This window comes from Hemicordylus capensis, chromosome 1 (genome assembly GCF_027244095.1).
Source record: "Hemicordylus capensis ecotype Gifberg chromosome 1, rHemCap1.1.pri, whole genome shotgun sequence".
NCBI classification, from domain to species: Eukaryota; Metazoa; Chordata; class Lepidosauria; order Squamata; family Cordylidae; genus Hemicordylus; species Hemicordylus capensis.
In genome coordinates this window covers 342994262-343012790 of record NC_069657.1, presented here as the reverse complement: position 1 = coordinate 343012790, position 18529 = coordinate 342994262, and the positions used below count along the sequence as shown (strand labels likewise).

The 18529-nt window shown below is 43.6% G+C and overlaps 1 protein-coding gene across 4 annotated transcripts in view; it reads right to left on the bottom strand.

Moving 5' to 3' along the window:
- The window catches only part of NKAIN2 (sodium/potassium transporting ATPase interacting 2), an 875273-nt gene that overhangs the window by 71789 nt on the left and 784955 nt on the right, over positions 1-18529 (bottom strand). The window lies entirely within an intron of this gene.

The following is an 18529-nucleotide window of genomic DNA, read 5'->3' as shown; positions in this document are numbered from 1 at the left end:
CTCCACCACTCAGCTAGCTTTCACGCAGGCTTCACAGAAGCTGCCACTGGGTGCCCAATGGGGCAAAGAGCAGTACTGTTAAAATAAACCACGTGCTGCCTCTGCCACCACCCCTATCTGCCTCACCATCTCCTGGTCTGGTGGATAGTTGGGGGAGAGAGAGAATATGGCTTGGGCAGCAGTGGTGGCTCCTGCACCTCCCACTTCTGCTTCTGTCCGAGTTCCACTGAGGAGCCTTGTCCGCAGCAGGAGGGCGGCCAGGTGGGCAGGGCAGCCACCGCGCCTCTCTCGCCCTTCCACTGGGCTCTGGCTGGCTCAGCCCATCCTCTCTCCCTCCCTCCCTCCCTCCCTCCCTCCCACCCTCCCAGGCAGCCCTGATCCCAGGAGGAGGAGGGGGTGGGGTAGCAGCCACTGCTGCAGGAGTGGCGCGGCAGCAGCAAAGTGTGGCTGAGAGGGAGTGCTGCTCACCCCCAGCCCTGCAACCTCCTAAGGACAGCCCTGCTGCTGGCACATCCTCAGATAAGCTATATCTGCTGGATGGATTGGAGCAGGGGATGATTCTGTTGGAAACGAACTTCCAGTGCATTGACCTTTTGCACCAACTGTCCTAATGACCACTAGGGGCATTGAGGGTAGAGACAGTGAGTCAGGGTCTCCCTATTTGTCCCTACTCTATGACCCCTGAACTGACTCTGCAGCACTTCCTGTGCTGAGTCACAATCCTTCCTTTCCTCCTAGAGAGCAGATAGAAACATCTCTCACTCTCTCCTTACCTATCCATTATGTGGTCCTTTAGATTAGGTATAGGTCTTTCCTATCTAAGTGTATTTAACCAATAAATATTTAGTGTTTAGTCATACAAGGATCTCCATGTGTTTTCTTTAAACAGCTGCAATATCCAAACCATCCCCTGCTACCTACTCTGTAACTGGAGTGTGTGCTCATTCCTTACTGCTCTGCTGTTTTACCTATTGTGGGTAAAAATCAACAACCTCTGACAGATTCATGGTCTGGTGGCCTCAGCACTTTCTACATATCCAAACATAATATAAAATACTATAAAAGAAAGTTTAAAATATAGACTCTACTCTGTCCACTTCTTTATGCTGAGAGAAGAATATAAAGGCAAGAAGGACAGCAGCACGGTCTCTGTCAGTTCTTTTCTGGTTACTTTAGAGAAGTAACCATTCATAACTCCTTCTCCCACCCTGGCTCTCTGGGAACATTACAGAATGGTTTAATCATCCAGCTTTGGTATCTGACCGCCTTGGGCAGCTTGAGCTTTTCTTATCGTTATGTCTCACTGTGTGTCACCTTTTCCAGACGGCTATAGGATTAGGATAAGAAAAATTGGTTCTTTATGCTGCTGTAGATCTGACAAACCCACCTACTGCTCACAGCCCTCCAAATTAATGCCTGGCATTAAAAAAAAAAAACACCAGCCACCTGGATTAGATGAAACTGATTATTATAAATGCTAGGCACTTATTTGAAGGCCTGTGGATATAGAGCATCTGCATATTCTGAAAGCAGTGGAGATAGTTTGCAGGGATATAAATTTGTTGGCGGCAAAGAAAACTCAAAGCTTTTTGGTAAACAAAGACAAGCTTTGACAAGCTCCTCTCTGCTGAGTACAAACTCCTTCACATGCAGGAAACTCATATGGTGAGAGATTTGCATATGAATGATGGGTGCTTAGATTTGAACATTCTTTCTGAACATCTTAAAATCATCACAATCATCTGGCAGTGTGACCACAGGAGAATGGAAAGTTGTTTACACTTTGGTTGGTACTTGTAACTTCTACTCTTGATTCAAGCTTCAGTTGTTTGCTTGTAAAGATGTCAAGAAGCATCCTAAGAGAAGATAACTAGAAATAGCAGTGCTGCAATGGTCATGATTTCAAAAAGAATTCTCCATTATACTCTTACAACTATTTTTTATGTATTGAAATTCACATATATTCACATGTGAGCCAGGGATGTTAAACTGCAATCAATGAGAGCCAAGGCCTTCTCAGTGGTGGCCCCAGCTCTATGGAATGGTCTCCCGGATAATATCATAGCTCTGCATAATTTGTTGGCTTTCCGTAAGGCATGCAAGACAGAAATGTTCCATCTGGTAATGCATAGTTATTATATCTTGCAATTAGTACTGTATGGGGTTGTGGTTATGATGTTATGTACAGTATGTTGTATTTTATAGAACTGTGTTGCTTTGTATGCTATTGCTTGTAAACCGCCCTGAGTCCTATGGGAGTAGGGCGACATATAAATCTATAAATAAATAAATAAATAAATTTCAGCAATGCTAGTAGGTTAGAGCAAGAGCTGCACAGTCCAGAGAGACTGCTGTGGAGTTCAATCAAAGGCTTGCTACACAGCCAAGCAGGCAAGCAGGGAGAGAGCAATTTTCACTGCTCTCCACCCACCATTTTGGCTTTTAGAAATATGTCCTTAAGAGCTGTGTGACCCTCAGGGACATATCTGGGAGGCAAAAAGTAGTTTTGGAGAGAGGGGAGAGCAGCGAAAATTGCATCCTCTCCCGGCACACACAATCAATTTCTGGCTGTGCTCCAGAGATCCACATGCAGCTTCTCTATCCCCTGCATAACAAGCTGCACCTGCTGAGATTCTTTTCAACTCTTAAAGGTACAGGAAACTTTTCCTCTTTTCCATATGGCAGTCCTATATCAAGGGGGAGACTGAATTCTATGTTCCACAACAGGGCTGTACTGAATTTTCACTATGAGCATTTTCAGGGCAAAAGGTATACTTTCAAGGGATGAAACCAGGCCTGGCTTAAGGAGCATGTAATCCATGTATTCCCGTGGAACCTGCATTTGCATGGAGCCCAGTGAAGTCTGGTGTTTAGATTATAATGTGAAATAAGCAAACAGGAAAGCCCACAAAAGAAGCCGATTGCTCCTGTCAGTTCACAGACACTGAGTGGGCTGTCCATGGTATCCTCAAAAATCTTCTCCAGCACCAAAGCTCAAAAGTGTCAACACTTGTTCTATTTTGCTTTTTCAAAGTCCAGCTTTCATATCCATAGACTGTTATGGGAAAAACCATTGTCTGAACTATTCTAATCTTTGTACGTATAGACACCTCACAGCATCTAAATATCTTTTCCAAGGCCTTCAGCATCCTAGATTAATCATTTGCTTGCCAAATGTAAATAGAAAAACAAAAGACCATTGATTCTTCTGATTACCTGGCTGATTCTCAGCAAGAATAGCTGTGGCTGGGATCAGTTACTATCTAAGTTTCTTGTAAGACTTTTCCTCCCATAACTTTTTCTTGCTAATGCCATTTCAGATTTAAGAGCATTCAATGTATTACTGTTAGGTGAAATATGACCCCAGAAGAAAACAATTAGATAAAGCATACATTTATATTCAATTCATATCAGATGGCATATTTGCTGTTGCACATCCAAGGGGCCTAAAAATTGTGTGACAAGCTACTTAGCCCCTGTCCTGGGTGTGTGTTTGAGGTGTGTGCGCGTGCAAACACAGCTTTGCTTGGAGACACAGCTTTGCTTGGAGACAATGCATCTGGTTGGCCCCACCCCATCAGCTCCCAGTCTTAAAAGCAGCAGCTCACAGCCAGTGTAGAGGGAGGAGGAAGCACAGAATGAAGCCCCAAGCAGCTTCATTGAGGAGGTTTATTAATTTACTATCTCTCCTTTTTACTTCCTCATTTTTTAAATATGGTGTAGTGGTTAAAGCAGGACTATACAACTTTGGTCCTCCAGCTGTTTTTGGACTACAACTTCCATCATCCCCAGCCACAGTGGCCAATAGGCCACTAGTAAGGGATGATGGGATTTGTAGCACTCCTGAAGAAGTTGTAGTACAACATGGGTTAAAAGCTTTAACCAGCCCTGGGTTAAAGTTTTAAAGCTGGACCGGGCAGACCAAATCCCTATTCAGCCTTAAAATTTACTGGGTGACTATGCCAGTCACCTATTGCTCAGGCTGGCTGAGAGTCAACCTAAAAGGGTTGCTGTGAGAATAAGCATAATATTAGGTTCTTATACCATGGCTACTCACCATGAAGCTAGCTAAGTACAAATGCTAAGGCTTTCATATACCTCCAAGTTTCTGAATGCCATTAACTGACATCAGTGCTCTGAAAGCACACTGCCTTTCATCATACAAAAGGCATGATGCAGGAATCAGTCATTGTCAAAAAGTATTTTTCACTTCATCTCATATACTAGCATTCATAACACTTACTTGGTCACATTTACTCCAGATAACATGAGACTGACTATGTGGATATCCCCAAGTTTTTTGGGGGGGTAGTTAACAGGAAAGTCTGTCTCAAACACAGGAAGATACTCTCTAGCCTTATTTAAAACAATCACAGAACAAACAAACCCTTCCTCCCTTCTAAAGCCCCTGGTAGCACAGTGGTAAAACTGCCGCCTTGTAACCAGAAGGTTACAAGTTCGATCTTGACCAGGGGCTCACGGTGCTTTTTCATTTTTTGCTACTGCTCACTTGTTCCTCATACAAGGCCCAACTGCTGATGTGTGAGTCTGAGAGAATCAGAATCATTTTATTTACGGCCGTAAGCCAAACAAAATTAAAACTCTAGAATGTTACCAGACATAAATTCTGATTCTGAGTCTGAGTCTGAGAGGAAAATTCACAGGAGGCATTTCCACCAATATGTCCTGCCCTGGATGCACCATTTTACATGCCAAAATTTGTCCCTGAGGGCTCTGCAGTCCTCAAGGACATATTTTCGCATGTAAAACAGTGCTTCTGGAGAGAAGAGATATCAATGAATTGCTCCCCCACACAACCAGTGCAATTCTGGATTCCAAAATGCTGAGGAAGCACTTTGCATGCAGTGCGTCCACACCCTCAGTAGGCATGGCAGACACTGAGGTTGTTCTCACGACATGAGCTGTCTGGGTTACCCCAGGCAGCTCATGTTGTCTGGAGTGCCAGGAGCCCAGTGGCTCTGGCTGCTCCAGTCCTGGGTAGCTCAACTTTGAGACCCAGCTTTTAACTGAGGCAGGACAGTCCATCAGTTTGTTCTGCCTTGGCAGGCGATCCTGTGTGCAATTGCCTCGAGGTGGCTGGGCTTCCCCTGGCCTGCTGCCATTTTGGGCACTGAGCAGGGGAAGGAGTGGCTGCGCAGAGTGGAGCGGCTGCTCTACTGAGAGCAGCCACTGCTCTGTTTGCGTGGCGCACACTGGGATGCAGGAGGATTTCCTCCTCCCAATCACAGCTCAGGACTCTGCTGTGGTACCACTCGTGTGGACATGTGGTGCGGCAGAACCCAAGACAGCCTTCTGCCTTCTCCCCAGCTCCACAGGAAAGGTCATGAGAAGAGCTGGTCTTGAGAAGAGCTGGTCATGAGAAGAGCTGGCTTTGTGGTAGCAAGCATGACTTGTCCCCTTAGCTAAGCAGGCTGCATACAAATGGGAGACTAGAAGTGTGAGCACTGTAAGATATTCCCCTTAGGGGATGGAGCCGCTCTGGGAAGAGCAGAAGGTTCCAAGTTCCCTCCCTGGCTTCTCCAAGATAGGGCTGAGAGAGATTCCTGCCTGCAACCTTGGAGAAGCCGCTGCCAGTCTGTGTAGACAATACTGATCTAGATGGACCTATGGATGGTCTGACTCAGTATATGGCAGCTTCCTATGTTCCTATATGATTTTAATGAATCAATTACTAAACAAATAAAGTGTTTAATAACAAAAATGAACATGGTAAGGATCCCCCCCACCTTGGACAGCTGTCATAGAGAACCATTCCTAAAGCAGGTTATGCCCTGGTGCCAATTTCTTAATGAAGTTCCCCATAAACATACAAATCTTCTGTCCTCAGTATTTTGCCTTTTCAGGATGCTCTTGGTATATAAAGCTGCCTTTTCTGTTAGGAGGGCAGAGAGAGATGTCTGACTTCTAATGCAAAAGTACCGTCATTTGCCATAGATGTTTTGTAGTCATCAAAAAACATAACCTATCTATCAGCCAATAATGTCAGCTAGGGTTAAGTGTATGGAAGTTGGAACTTTATATTTCTTTGGCGGTAATTCTAAGTGTTTGTTAATTACCCTGACTTCTTGGTTAAGTAAACCTGGTCGGGGGGGGGGGTGTTTCTAACTACGCTTATCTCACTCCACAATAAAGCCTTTATCCTTTCAGCCTATTGAATGCTAAAGTGTGTGCTAAGTCTTTAGAGGGGTTGGGCAGTTAGAGATTAGAAGCTGGCAGAATTTCACTCAATACCCCAGTTAGATCTCTTCTCCATAATACACAGAAGTCCTACTGCTCTTTAACTCAGTTAGCTGATGGCAGTCCTTAATTATTTGGGTATTTTAGCATGAATAAATTACATTAGTGCAACTGGAACAAAGTAAGGCTGAAGTTGGGGTGCCAAGCTAAGGAGAAAGTTAAGGACCACAGGGATGTCACAAATCCCACACAGAGCTGGTTCATAGCGAAATGATTAATATTTCGTTACCCTTAATGCTAATTTAATTCTAATACTTTGAGAAGGGAAAAAACCCTGCCAACTTTCCAGCTATTCATATTTTGATCTCAGAATGTTTTTGTGTGCAACCTATCATCCTGAGTTATGCCGTTTCATTGGCCTCCCTGAAAAAACTGATGTTCAAGCATCCACTTGGGAGACTAGATAGCTGTGTCGACCCTGTATTTGGGAGGCCGTAGGATTATCACTGGAATCCAGTTGGAGCTCTGAGGGCTTCAGCAACTGTACACAAGAAGTACACAAGAAGCAATACCTGGCTTTTTATTTAACTGCTTAAAGATAATAAGGTCATTCTCAGGACTGAGCTAGGGAGAATTGGTGGGGAGGCAGGCTCCTACCTTCCTCTCTACGCATGATCAACCCTCCTCAGTAGAATCAGCACATGAGTGGTGCTGCAGTAAGTGGCAGAGCTGGGAGCCGTAGGAGGAAGTCCTCCAGCATCCCACAATGCACTGTGTCAGGAGTGTGGTGCTTTGGGGGATTCCCTTGCTGCTGGGCTTTCTTGCCACCTGGCTTTGTGCACACTCGGACTGCAGGCAGCCTGAGTGTGCACACAACTGGGGAGTGGAGTGGAAGGTGAACTCGTGTCCTTCTACCCCACTAATTCAGGTGAAAAACCCGGTGAGGTGAAAAACCTGGGCTACCCTGGTGAAGAGTGCCAGGACCAGGTAGGCAGTACAAGCCCAGGTAGGGCTGCTCATGTGAAGAACCTTATTGCACGTACACACATATGCTTTGAACCATGGGCTAGGGAATGGTGGGTGAGGAGAGGATTACAACCCTTCTCCCTGCCATTCTCTGCTCACAACACTGTGCTCCAATTTTTTTAAAACGAATGGTATCAGGGCTCTGTTACATGTGTTTGTGTGTAATATGTAGTTAGACCCTCAGGAAGAGGACAATTTTAGAAAGCCACAGTCTCTGATATTTATAAAGACATAATGGAAACTCACATTGCTACTGACTGCATGTGACAAGTTAGTAATTTGTTTGTCAGGCAGTATAATGTGGAATTGTTCTGTTGGAGGGCATTACCCTCACAGTCTGGTGTGAGAGGACACCCTAAGGGTAAATGGACGAAAGAGGCTATAGTCTCCTGAGAAATTAATGTGGCAAAGACTTTTAACTCAGAATGCAGCAAGACTATATTACTGGCTGTGAGGATGACAAATTATAAAGACAGACAATTCTCGGAAAGGCCATGTCCTTAAAATCTGCATCATTCCAGCCAGTTAAGTGGACGAGTTACTTCTGACAGTTTATGAGCCTTGTTAATATAATGTGATATCTGGGAAAGTGCCAACTATGAGGATCCAGGGAAGTCAAAATTAGACCTCAGCCTTTCAGACATTAGAGACCCATTTAACACCAAGTGGTTCAACGGAGACAGCTTCCTCTACTGCTGACTAAATCAGCAATATTCACCCCGAAGCTCTCAGGATTCATATATCTCCCAGGAGTCCTGTAATTCACAAATATTTATTTATATAAATTGCCCAGTGAGAAGGTGGAAAATCAGAATTCTTTATCACACACATGATGCATCCACCTCTATAGGCAGTACATTGTTTACATCCCATATTGTACTCTAGTGATCTTGATTAGTAAGTAGGTCATGAGAAACAGGCATTCTAGGGAAGATGGAATCACAGGGTTCTCACTCTGAATTGCTTTACAGATTGGGGCTGTATCTGAGCATATCCCTCTGCATCTAGGCATGCAGAAAAGCTAAAGCCTTAATGATTCTGCCCAAGGCTTCTATTAGAGCAGGTTCTTCTGGCTCACTTCCAGCAGACTGGCTGAAGCTAGAACAGAAACAATTCTAGGAGAATAGCCATACTATTCTGTCATAGCAAAAGCAATAAAAAAAGTTTGTGGCATCCTAAAAACTATTGCAGTTTTTGTGGTATGAGTGTCTGCAGGCTACAGCCTACTTAATCACACGATGAAGCAGTCTGCCAGAGTTACTTCATGCCTCAGAAACAGGGATGTAGCTAGGGGAGAGGGGGCCCGTGACCACCCCTCTCTCCGGCGGCCCTTCGGAATCAAGGAGATAATGAAGAAAATAGGGAGGGGTGGAGCTGGGGGGCCCTCAGGAGCTCGGGGGCCTGGGTTCTTTGAACCCATCTGCTCAATTATAGCTATTCCCCTGTTCAGAAAAGTAGATTATTGCTACCATGTTTAAGGTGGCATTGGACTCTTGGTTACTAGAATGGGAAATACACATTTGCTACAAGGTCATTAGTTGTACATTAAAGGAGGAGACATTTTGCAAGCCACCCACCCCCATCCAGGACCCTCTTCCTCCATTTTTCCATTGGCCCATCCTGAATTTGTCACCACCCTGAATTTCTTGTGGCTGGATTGTGCTGTAAGCAGATTCCGCCCCCCCCCCACAATATACTGCAACAAACTCATATGCCTTTCAGCAAATCAGAGATGAGTCCTCAAAGGAGCCTGCAATGGCTTACAGTGGATGGAATGTCGGTGGAGAGTATTAGTTTTTAGCCAGAAATACCATCAAAGTCTAATGTTTCTGAATACCAGTTCAGGGGAGCAACAGAAAATTAATTTCTTTCCTCCATAACTTCATTCCAACCTAATTTTGCTTTTCCACACTAAATCTTTCCCCGAATCATAATCATTAACAAAATTGTCTCCTGTACGCAAGCAACTATTCACTCAATATTTCTCCTGCATCTTTGCCACAGCTTTTTGCAAGATTTAAACTAGAAGCTGGTATCTTATTCCACTACTGGTCATTACTCCAGAACCAATTGTAGGGCAACAAGGGTGTAGGAAAACATAGACTCATCTGTGCTTAGTCTATGCTTTTAAACAACCAGCCATCTTAGGATCCAGCTATCATAAATCAGCAAACAATTGTTCTGTTGTGTTCTTCAATTTGGAATTTATTTCTACCAGATTTATTTCATCTTTGTTCATAAATTCCAACCTTGAAAAAAGACTTTCTTTTTCATCCAAGCTGCAGTATCTGTCTCTAACTCCGAATGAGTTAGAAGAGATTTCAGGCTCATCTAACGGATGCAACCCAAGGTATTTTAGTGAAACAACTCTTAACTTCCTCTACTATCTCTTTTCACTTTAAAAAACAGGCTGCAAATTAGAGTTTAATATAATTGTGTTATTTTAATGCAAAATCTCCAAAAAGCCAAGAAGAGGTGCCACTAAGGAAAATATCTGTTTATAAGTAGTACTAGAATCATTATCATTAAGCAGCAGAGTAGAAAGCTTGCACTCATTCAGTTCTCTGTTTTGTAGATGTGAATCTTGAATGGATCTTCTATCAATTCAGCGGAATAGAATTTTTGACTTACAAATATTCAAATCTAGAATTCTGAAGTCATTGACTGACATCCAGATTGATGAAGCATGTGTATAGTGGTGTTGTATGTGCACTATAGAGGAGGAACTATTTTGTCAGTCTCCCTTCCCTCTTTAGCCAACTCTGACTCCTGAAAATATGTCCCAAAGGGTTGCAGCACTCAGGGCCATATTTTTAGGAGTCAGAATCAGCTACAGAATTTGCTAGCCTGGAGCTACAGAATTTGTTAGTCAGAATCAGCTACAGAGTCAGAATTTGCTAGCCTGAATATTGACCCTTAATCTTCAATCTGTAAATATGGATAAAGAAGCTAACTAGCATGTGCAACATATATTGACTAACATCCAGACTAAGGAAGTTTCCATCAGCATGCATTCTGGGAAGGGGAAATTTTCACCAACCTCCCCTTCCCTCTTCCAATTGTGACCCCTGAAAATATGTCCCTAAGGGCTGCATGACCCTCAGGGACATATCTTCAGGGGTCATGGTCAGCTTCAGAGGGAAGGAAAGACTGGTGAAAATCATTCCCTCTGCAGTGCTCATGCAGCAAAACTGCACCAGCGCTGCATTAGTCTGAATGTCAGCTGCTGATACCAATAATTGATTGGGGGGGGGACTTCCTCAAAACTAGATTTTTTTAACTAATAGAATTTTGGCTAACAAAAAGTATATGTCAGCTACCTCTATGGGTAGTTTCAAATACTTTTATTATATATGGATAACTGCCTCGGTGATTATTCAGACAGGTTATTAAGATCTGCATCAGAACATCCTTACAAAAGAGGAGTTAGTGTTGTCTTATCCTGGATGTTCTCTTGTGAAGGAAGCAACTTGCTTGCATTAATGGAACTCAGATTAAAGCAGCCCAAAATAACTTCTAACAACCTCCAATACCTTTTTATATTAATTAGTTTGCAATTATACTCTAAATAATTGCTAACAGGGTTGTGTAAAAAAAAAAATCTTTAAAAGGCTGACTGCACTGAGCTATAATGAGCTTTCATAACAGTTAAAGAATGCACCTGGGGTAATTTAGAAAGGAAGGAAATTCAAACAGTAGTTTGGTCTATAACAGTATCCAAGGTTAATTCTGAACAGGAAGTGATAGGAGTTGAAGTACTCTTGTGATACTCAGCATTATGAAGCATTGCTGGTAGAAATCTTTATCAGTTACATTTACAGACTGATGGCTCTATCCTATGAGTCATTGGCCAACTCCTGACTAAGACTGCATGTACACACAAGACGAGATGTGCCTGTGCAGCAGAAGGCTTCTCCTACAGTAGCTATGGTGACTGTACAGAAGAATGATTTTTGCTGATCTTCCCTTCTCTTGGAAGTGCCCTGGGGCACAGCTCAACTTTGCGCTAATGCAATATCCTTCTGTAATCGCTTCGTCAGTCAGGATGTCGACTACAGAATTTAAGCTTACAATCACAAATCTCCAAACAATCCATACATGACAGGCAAGAGGAAGTATGTATATTTATTTATTTATTTGACATATTTTTATACCACCCAAAACTTACATCTTTGGGCGGTTAAAACATTAGTTAAAATAAATAACAGCAAACAGTTAAAACATTACAATTTAAAATTTTAAAAGAATGTTTTAAAACAGTATTAAAACTATTGAAACAGTATTTAATAAAAAGCCTGGGTGAACAGATGCATCTTTAAAGATTTTAGACACTGATCACATAGGGCAGTGCACAGAGGGAAAAGAAAGAGGTGTGTGTGTATGGGGGAGACTAAGAAACCTGACAGAAGGGACAATGATGTTCGTTTAGGCTTATTATAAGATGGAGTGAATGGAAGATAGCCTTGTGGTCCACTGTTAGGAGGTTTTTTTTGGATGAAAATGTTCAGGCTAAACTGAAAGTGTGACCTTATTACAGCTGGATTAATTGCCTTGGCTGAATCAAAGGAGGGACAGGATAATTTAACTGGCAGAACATAAGAGAATGCAATATGACATTATGCGGTAGGGTCCAAGTCATATAGCCATCTTTGAGGACAGATGATCCATGTAGCTGCATGATAATGCCAAGTGCCAGGCAAAGCCAAGCCATAAAATTTTGATGATATTTGGCCCTCAACTTATTTCTACACAGTCAACAGGGGAAAGATCTACACATCTGCTTCTAAAAGGTAGCAAGAGAAAGTTTAATGCAACTGTTCAATTAACTCCTATGCAAGGCAACAACCCCCCCACCCCACCCCCACCATCCATGGTTACAGGTCAGCTTTGTAATCTCACAATCTTGGGTACATTAAACAGTAAAAGCACATTATTGTGGGTTTAGCTGGAGCCAGGAGACCTATTCACACATTTTGTTCATCACATATTCAATCTGTGTACAACGTACACATGTACAGCTCTACATACATGTTTATGTTTAATGCATAACACATTAGGTTTAATGCGGGTACAGTAGTTGAATCCTATCTGTAACCTGCATTTAATAGGGCCTGTACCTAGGTTAATTCTGAAAATGAATGCATGTACAGTCATTTATACAAAAAAAATGTACATGTGACACATGTACAGAGATGCAAAGTAATTCCTGAATAGGGCTGAGCTAACCCAGTATGCCCTTGGAATGGTGATATGTCATAACCTAGCATTATCTAGGGGGCATTCTGAAGAAGAAAAATTGTGGTTGCAGGGAAGAGCACCATGGTGCTGACAGTAAAGTCACCTGCACCTGCAAAATGTGTCCACCCACACCTGAAAAACTTTCAAAATGGCCCCTGACTGTCACTGGGACATGGAAATGTGGGGCTGTGTAAACTGCTTTGTGAACTTTGTTGTTGTTGTAGTTGTTGTTGAAAAGCAATATACAGACATTCTAAATACGTTTATGACAATTTCAGCTCTATAATACTCACCCAACTTGTAAGGTTGGCCACAGGTTTTGTGACTCACAAAGCTAAACATTGTGCATCACTAGCCCTGCATAGGGTCCTACGAAATGCTTAACAACCCCTTGTTTTTACCTTACCAGTCAGGAAGCAAAAAGAGGCAGTTTCTTGAGTTGTTCGTGCATTACCTACCATGCATAGCTATGAGCTTTACTCAGCTTAGTTAACTATAAGTTGTGCAGACCTGTTGCACAGATTACTGGAGGAAAGTGTGGGGGTATGCTTTGAATAATGTATTATTATAATGTCAACAACTACTACTGCTACTGACCAATCTAGTCATTTATAGCTGGAATAATACTGAGATATGAATTTTAAAAATATGACTAGGGATCAGTGTTCCCTCTAAGGCATGTGCATGCACACAGAAGTTTCTTGATGTCCACTCAGTTAATTTTAGATGCCACTCAGGTTGAATCAGGAAGGCCCCATTCTGAATGCACATGTGCACACACTGCCTTGATACTGCTGCCCAGAACAAAACTCATTCCATGCACAGATGGAAAAAATTAGAGGCAACACAGCTAGGGATGTGCACAGAATGGGTTTTGCTTTCCAGTCCACGCTTGGAATGGAACACAAATGCCAGAAACAACCAGGTGAGCCAGTTGCTCTGAAAGAATGAGCTCAGAATGTTTCAGGTGTTCTAAGCGTCATTTTGGAGGTCTGTTTTTCCCTTACTGACTGGTTTTGGCACTGGCTTCTAATTGGCTTGTGATATCCTTGCTTCTTAGCTGGCTTGTTATCATACAAATCAACTTGATATGCTAACAAGCCAGGGGTGTACCAAGGTTGGAGTGGGCCCAGAGACAAGAGTTTAAAATGGGCCCCCTCGCTGCCTTCCTCTACTTCTCCTGACCCATGTCTCTGCCGCAGAAGAACATTATTAATGACTAAGCACCATAAATATGGAAGGAAAAAGAAGTGTATTTTACAATTCTACTTTATTTTATTACAAAGTATAATAAAAACAAGGCAATACTTCAACACAGTTACTGAAAGTGATAATACTTCAATATTCAAATTAGTATGGTGGAAATAGTATTATCACACTGCCGCCTAGAACAAAAATCATACCACACACAGATGAAAAAAATTAGAGAGAATGCTGATCTGGCCTCAGCTCTGCATCCACCAAATGTGTGTGACGGGGGCCTACCTTGCAAGGCTGTTTGTGCTGTTTTATGAGCATACTGAGAGCCCACTCACCACCCAAGAAGCATTATCAACCTGCTTCACAAATGCAATCACACATAATGACTGGAACATCAAGTGACCATGTGCATAATAGTGTATATGCACCATAAGTGAAGTAATCTATGTTGATGTCCCAAGTATGCACACTCTTGCACAGTCACCCATATATTTTTGCAAATGCATGCTCCAGGTCTCAGGGAAAGACAGACGGTGAAATTCGCTTCAAGACAATCCAGAGAAAGACACAACCAGAGTTGGAAGTCAGTTGTCTCTTAATAAACAAGAACCTAATGTAGAATACAGTCGCATCCAAACTGTGTTTTGTGCTTGTGCACACCACCAAGGTAACACCACTACCTCAAAATGGAAAAAGGCGGGAGGGAAGAATGACTGACATACCAATATGCACTGGATTATGAATAGGAAACCCCAATGGAAGAATGAGGGCAGAAGGGGGATAAGGAGAACAGCTTTATATGCCTAGCCCATGTCAGATGGTTGTAAAAGGGAATCTGGCAGGAAACATTTAGCCACCCAGACTGAACATACAACAAACCCATTCCCTCCCTCCCCTCACTATTATGTCACTAGATGCTAAATGCAATGCTGGTAGCTCGTTTTTCCTCCTCAGCAACAGACCTCTTCCTTTGTTTGAACTTGCCTTAGGCCATTCTTAAGCCTATGAGAACCATCAAGTCACTACTGCAATTCAGAAACAAGGGAATGCAATGAAAACACAAGGAGGGAGGTGCAGAAATATTTTGCCTGAGAACTACCCCCACCGCCCAGGTCGTTAAAAAAGGTCTTGCAAGCTGACAGCTGTTCACACAAAAACATGAGGTGTCCCATTCCTTCCCCACCCTGTGCTTGACTTACTATCCGGAGCTCGGGGGCTGTCTGAATAAGGCGGTGGGCTCGGTGCTTTGGTGCAGCCCGGCAATGTCCTATTGTTGCTGCTGCTGGTGCCCCCGTTTTGTTGGTGGCAATGCCTCTCTCTGTGGCTCGCGCTCTTCCTGATGGAACACTGCCTAACTCTCCTCTATTGTGACCTTGTTGATGACATTTGCAGGGCTGCATCTTCCCGTCCCATGTCCCACTCCAGCACCTCGTGGCACGGGGAAAAGACAGAAGTAGTAGCCTAAGCTTGGGTTAGTAGCCTAAGCTTAGTAGCCTAAGCTGGGGAGGTGCATGAGGAGCAAGCAGCACAGGCAGTGATCACCTACCGGCTGCAGGGGGGCGGGTCTGGCCCACTGATGATCCCTGGCACTGATCACCTGCAAGAGGAGCCGGCAGTGGCAGCAGCACTGCAGCAGGAAGAGGAAACCTCACAGAGGCTCTCCACATGCAGCCAGTGTGTGTTTACCATGCATGCCCCACCCATTTTATTGAGGTGGCCGCTGCTCCCGCCTTGCTCACAGAGGCTTCTGATGCGAGCAACCCCCACTTCTGCCTCAAGGGAAACCCTCCCTCTCCTCCACTCTTCCTCGCTCCTGGTTTCCTCCTGAGAAGACGGAGGCAGATAGGGCTGTGCCCTGCAAAGGTGGTGGGGTGGAGTGAAGGGGGAGGGAATGCAGAGGTTTCTGCTGAGGAGGAATAGCGGAGGGTGGGCCAGGCATGACAAACACATGCTGGCTGCACGTGGAGAGCCTCTGTGAGCCCTGATGGGGAAGGAGGAGCCTAGGAGACAAAAGACAGATGGAGAATGGAAGGAACTTGGAAGGAAGTCTTGGCAGTAGGCTGAAATCGGGTGGGCACTGGGATCATGTGACTGGCCTCTGGGGGGCCCTTTGAAGCAGCGGGTCAGGAGACAACTGTCTCCCCTTGCCTAATGTTACACCCATGTAACAAGCCAACCAAGAAGCAAGGAGCAATTGGAAGCCAGTGCCAAAGCCAGTCAGCAAGGGAAAAACAGACCTCTAAAATGGCACTCAGAACACTTGAAACATTCTGACTCGGAACGGGCTCATTCCATTCCAAGCTCGTGAAGCAGGCCTTTCATTTGAAGGGTGTTCTGTTTCAAGCTCGAAACGACCTGTTTCAGGTTGGAACATTTTGAGCTCGAAACATTCTGCACATTCCCAAATATGACCATATTATTCTGAAAAATGACCAGCTCAACATAATATACTGTTAAGTCCTATGGTCATAAATTCTTGCCAGTAATGATGCTGAAATTTATTCCACTATGAACATAAATCTCTATGGGGCCAATATGTGGCTTACTGTGCCAGGTGTTTGATGTGTCTGATCCAATTTTCCTCTATTGTAAAACAGCTATCATTGGTTTAAGTGTTGATGTGATTAGTTGATTTGCTTCCTTGCTTGGCAGCTGTGTTCACAGGCTGTTGTCCATCTTTATTTCCTCCTAAACCATTTCTGCTAGCAACAGAAATGGTGCTATCATTAGATAAATGTAAGTATAACAATGTTACTTTGACTTAAGTTCCTACCCTTAATGTGCTTTGTAGTTCTAGGGATTTGAATGACAGGAAAAAATACAGCTGGGTAGTTAAAACATATGCTCACAGTCGATCATGATTTGAACTACAACTTGAACTGTGGTAGATGTTTTCACAAGCCATCACTTTCATCTATGAGATGGAGACAGAAGTCCACTTATAGTTGTGCAGAGTAATAATTGACCTCTGCCTTTACAAAAATAAGAGAGAAAAACTAACCTATTATATGTATCAGAAAAAATGTGTGGGTGTTAATAGCAGATATGATGTTCAAACCATAAAATAATGAAATAGTGACAAAAACCAAGGATTTAAAGAAAGTTACCAGCCAGAATATTGTTAGGTTGCAATCTTAAGAATGAATCACAATCAAGCACTGTGATTGTTGGAATTTAGTAGGGATGTGCACGAATCGTGATTCATTCACTGATTTGAAGCACAGCAACCATGCTGACCATGCAAATGGCCACCACGCATGCACGGTGGCCATGTGCATGCCACCACCATGTGAGGGCAGCTCCTGATGGCATCAGTTCTTAGCACCAGCGACCCTAGTAACCACTAGGGGCACTAGGGGTAGAGATATTCAGCAAGGGAATCCCCTCTCTGACTAATCTTTCTCTACTCTACTTCCCCTTTGTTAGGCTGATAGTCTCAGGTTTCAGTCTCTCACCTGCAAAGAGAGACTTCCTTCTTCTCCCTCCCCTCTTCCTGTATGTAGCTAGCAGCAAGGCATGTAGGCCTTATCTATCTCCCTGATGGATTTCCTAAGTAAACTACTTTATCTAGAACTTTAACTCCATGTCTGCAGGCAATATTAATTAGCTCTCCTTACCTGAGCACTTCTGCTGCAACTGGAAGAGATAAAGAAATATCCCCTCCAAGATCTCTAACACCCCTCTATGGCTAACAGCAGCTGGGGGAAATTTGTATTGGGGAATCAGATCACAGTAGGAAGAGTTAAACTTTCCCTTCCCCATGCCATGGCCACAGGTCAGATCACCCCAGCCCAAACTGTCCTTCCTGCTGGCTGCCTGCATCAAAGCAGAGAATCACAAGTAGAGTTTTATTTATGCAACACAGCTTTCCCATCTCCTCTTTCCTGTTGCAACTATTTGCGCTCCCTACAAAGCCATTCATATGAGATGGGGGTCCCGATGCAATTATGCGAGGCATGTATTAAAGCTGGGAGGAAATGGTAGAAATCAAAGATCTCCCCTTGCATGAAAGGGAGTTTGTTTTGCTTATAAGGGGCACCTGGCACTACAGATCATGCTGATTGACTTTTAACACATCACTCTAATAGTACTGAGATGTGAACTATAAAATGGACCACTGGATAGAAAGGGCACCAGATTTTGCCTAAAGCAAATTTTGGTATGGATTTATATTTTCTTTCTCAGGTGAAACATCCGAGTAGTTTCTAAAGTGAACATTTGAGCTGACATCCAGACTAAGTTCTGTCAGTGTTAGTGGCTGACATCCAGACTCAGTAGCACTACACAGGAGCTACTCTAAAGCAGGGATCCTCAATGATGGGCCCCCAGATGTTCTTGGACTTCAATTCCCATAATCCCCAGCCAAAGGCCACTGGGCCTGGGGATTATGGGAGTTGAAGTCCAAGAACATCTGGGGGCCCAACGTTGAGGATCCCTGCTCTAAAGGACTGCTAAATAGGATTTTCTCTTGGGTTGTGCAAGTTGGTAAAGTCAGGCTAGGATCTTACCATGAAGAGCCCCAATTTCCTCTAATAAACTTAGGCAGTGACATTCAAACTCATGCCCACCTTTCAGGGATTCATTCTGGATAAGCCTGTCAATGATACTTGGCTGAAGTAAGGTGACTGGATGTAGCAGAATGTTTTCCTAACCCCATGAACTAACAGTGAGTGAAGACTATTAGATCCCAATAAATCCACATGGACATATTAGCCGGATACAGACGTAGCATGGTTCATGCCCCCTTCTCCTGCTCTCCTGCCCATGTTCGGGCATTGGGAAGAGGGGCTTCTCTGTAGTCAGCGAGGCTACAGAGCGGTGAGGGAACTGGCTGTGTGTGCTTCCTTCTTGCCAGAAAGACAGCCAA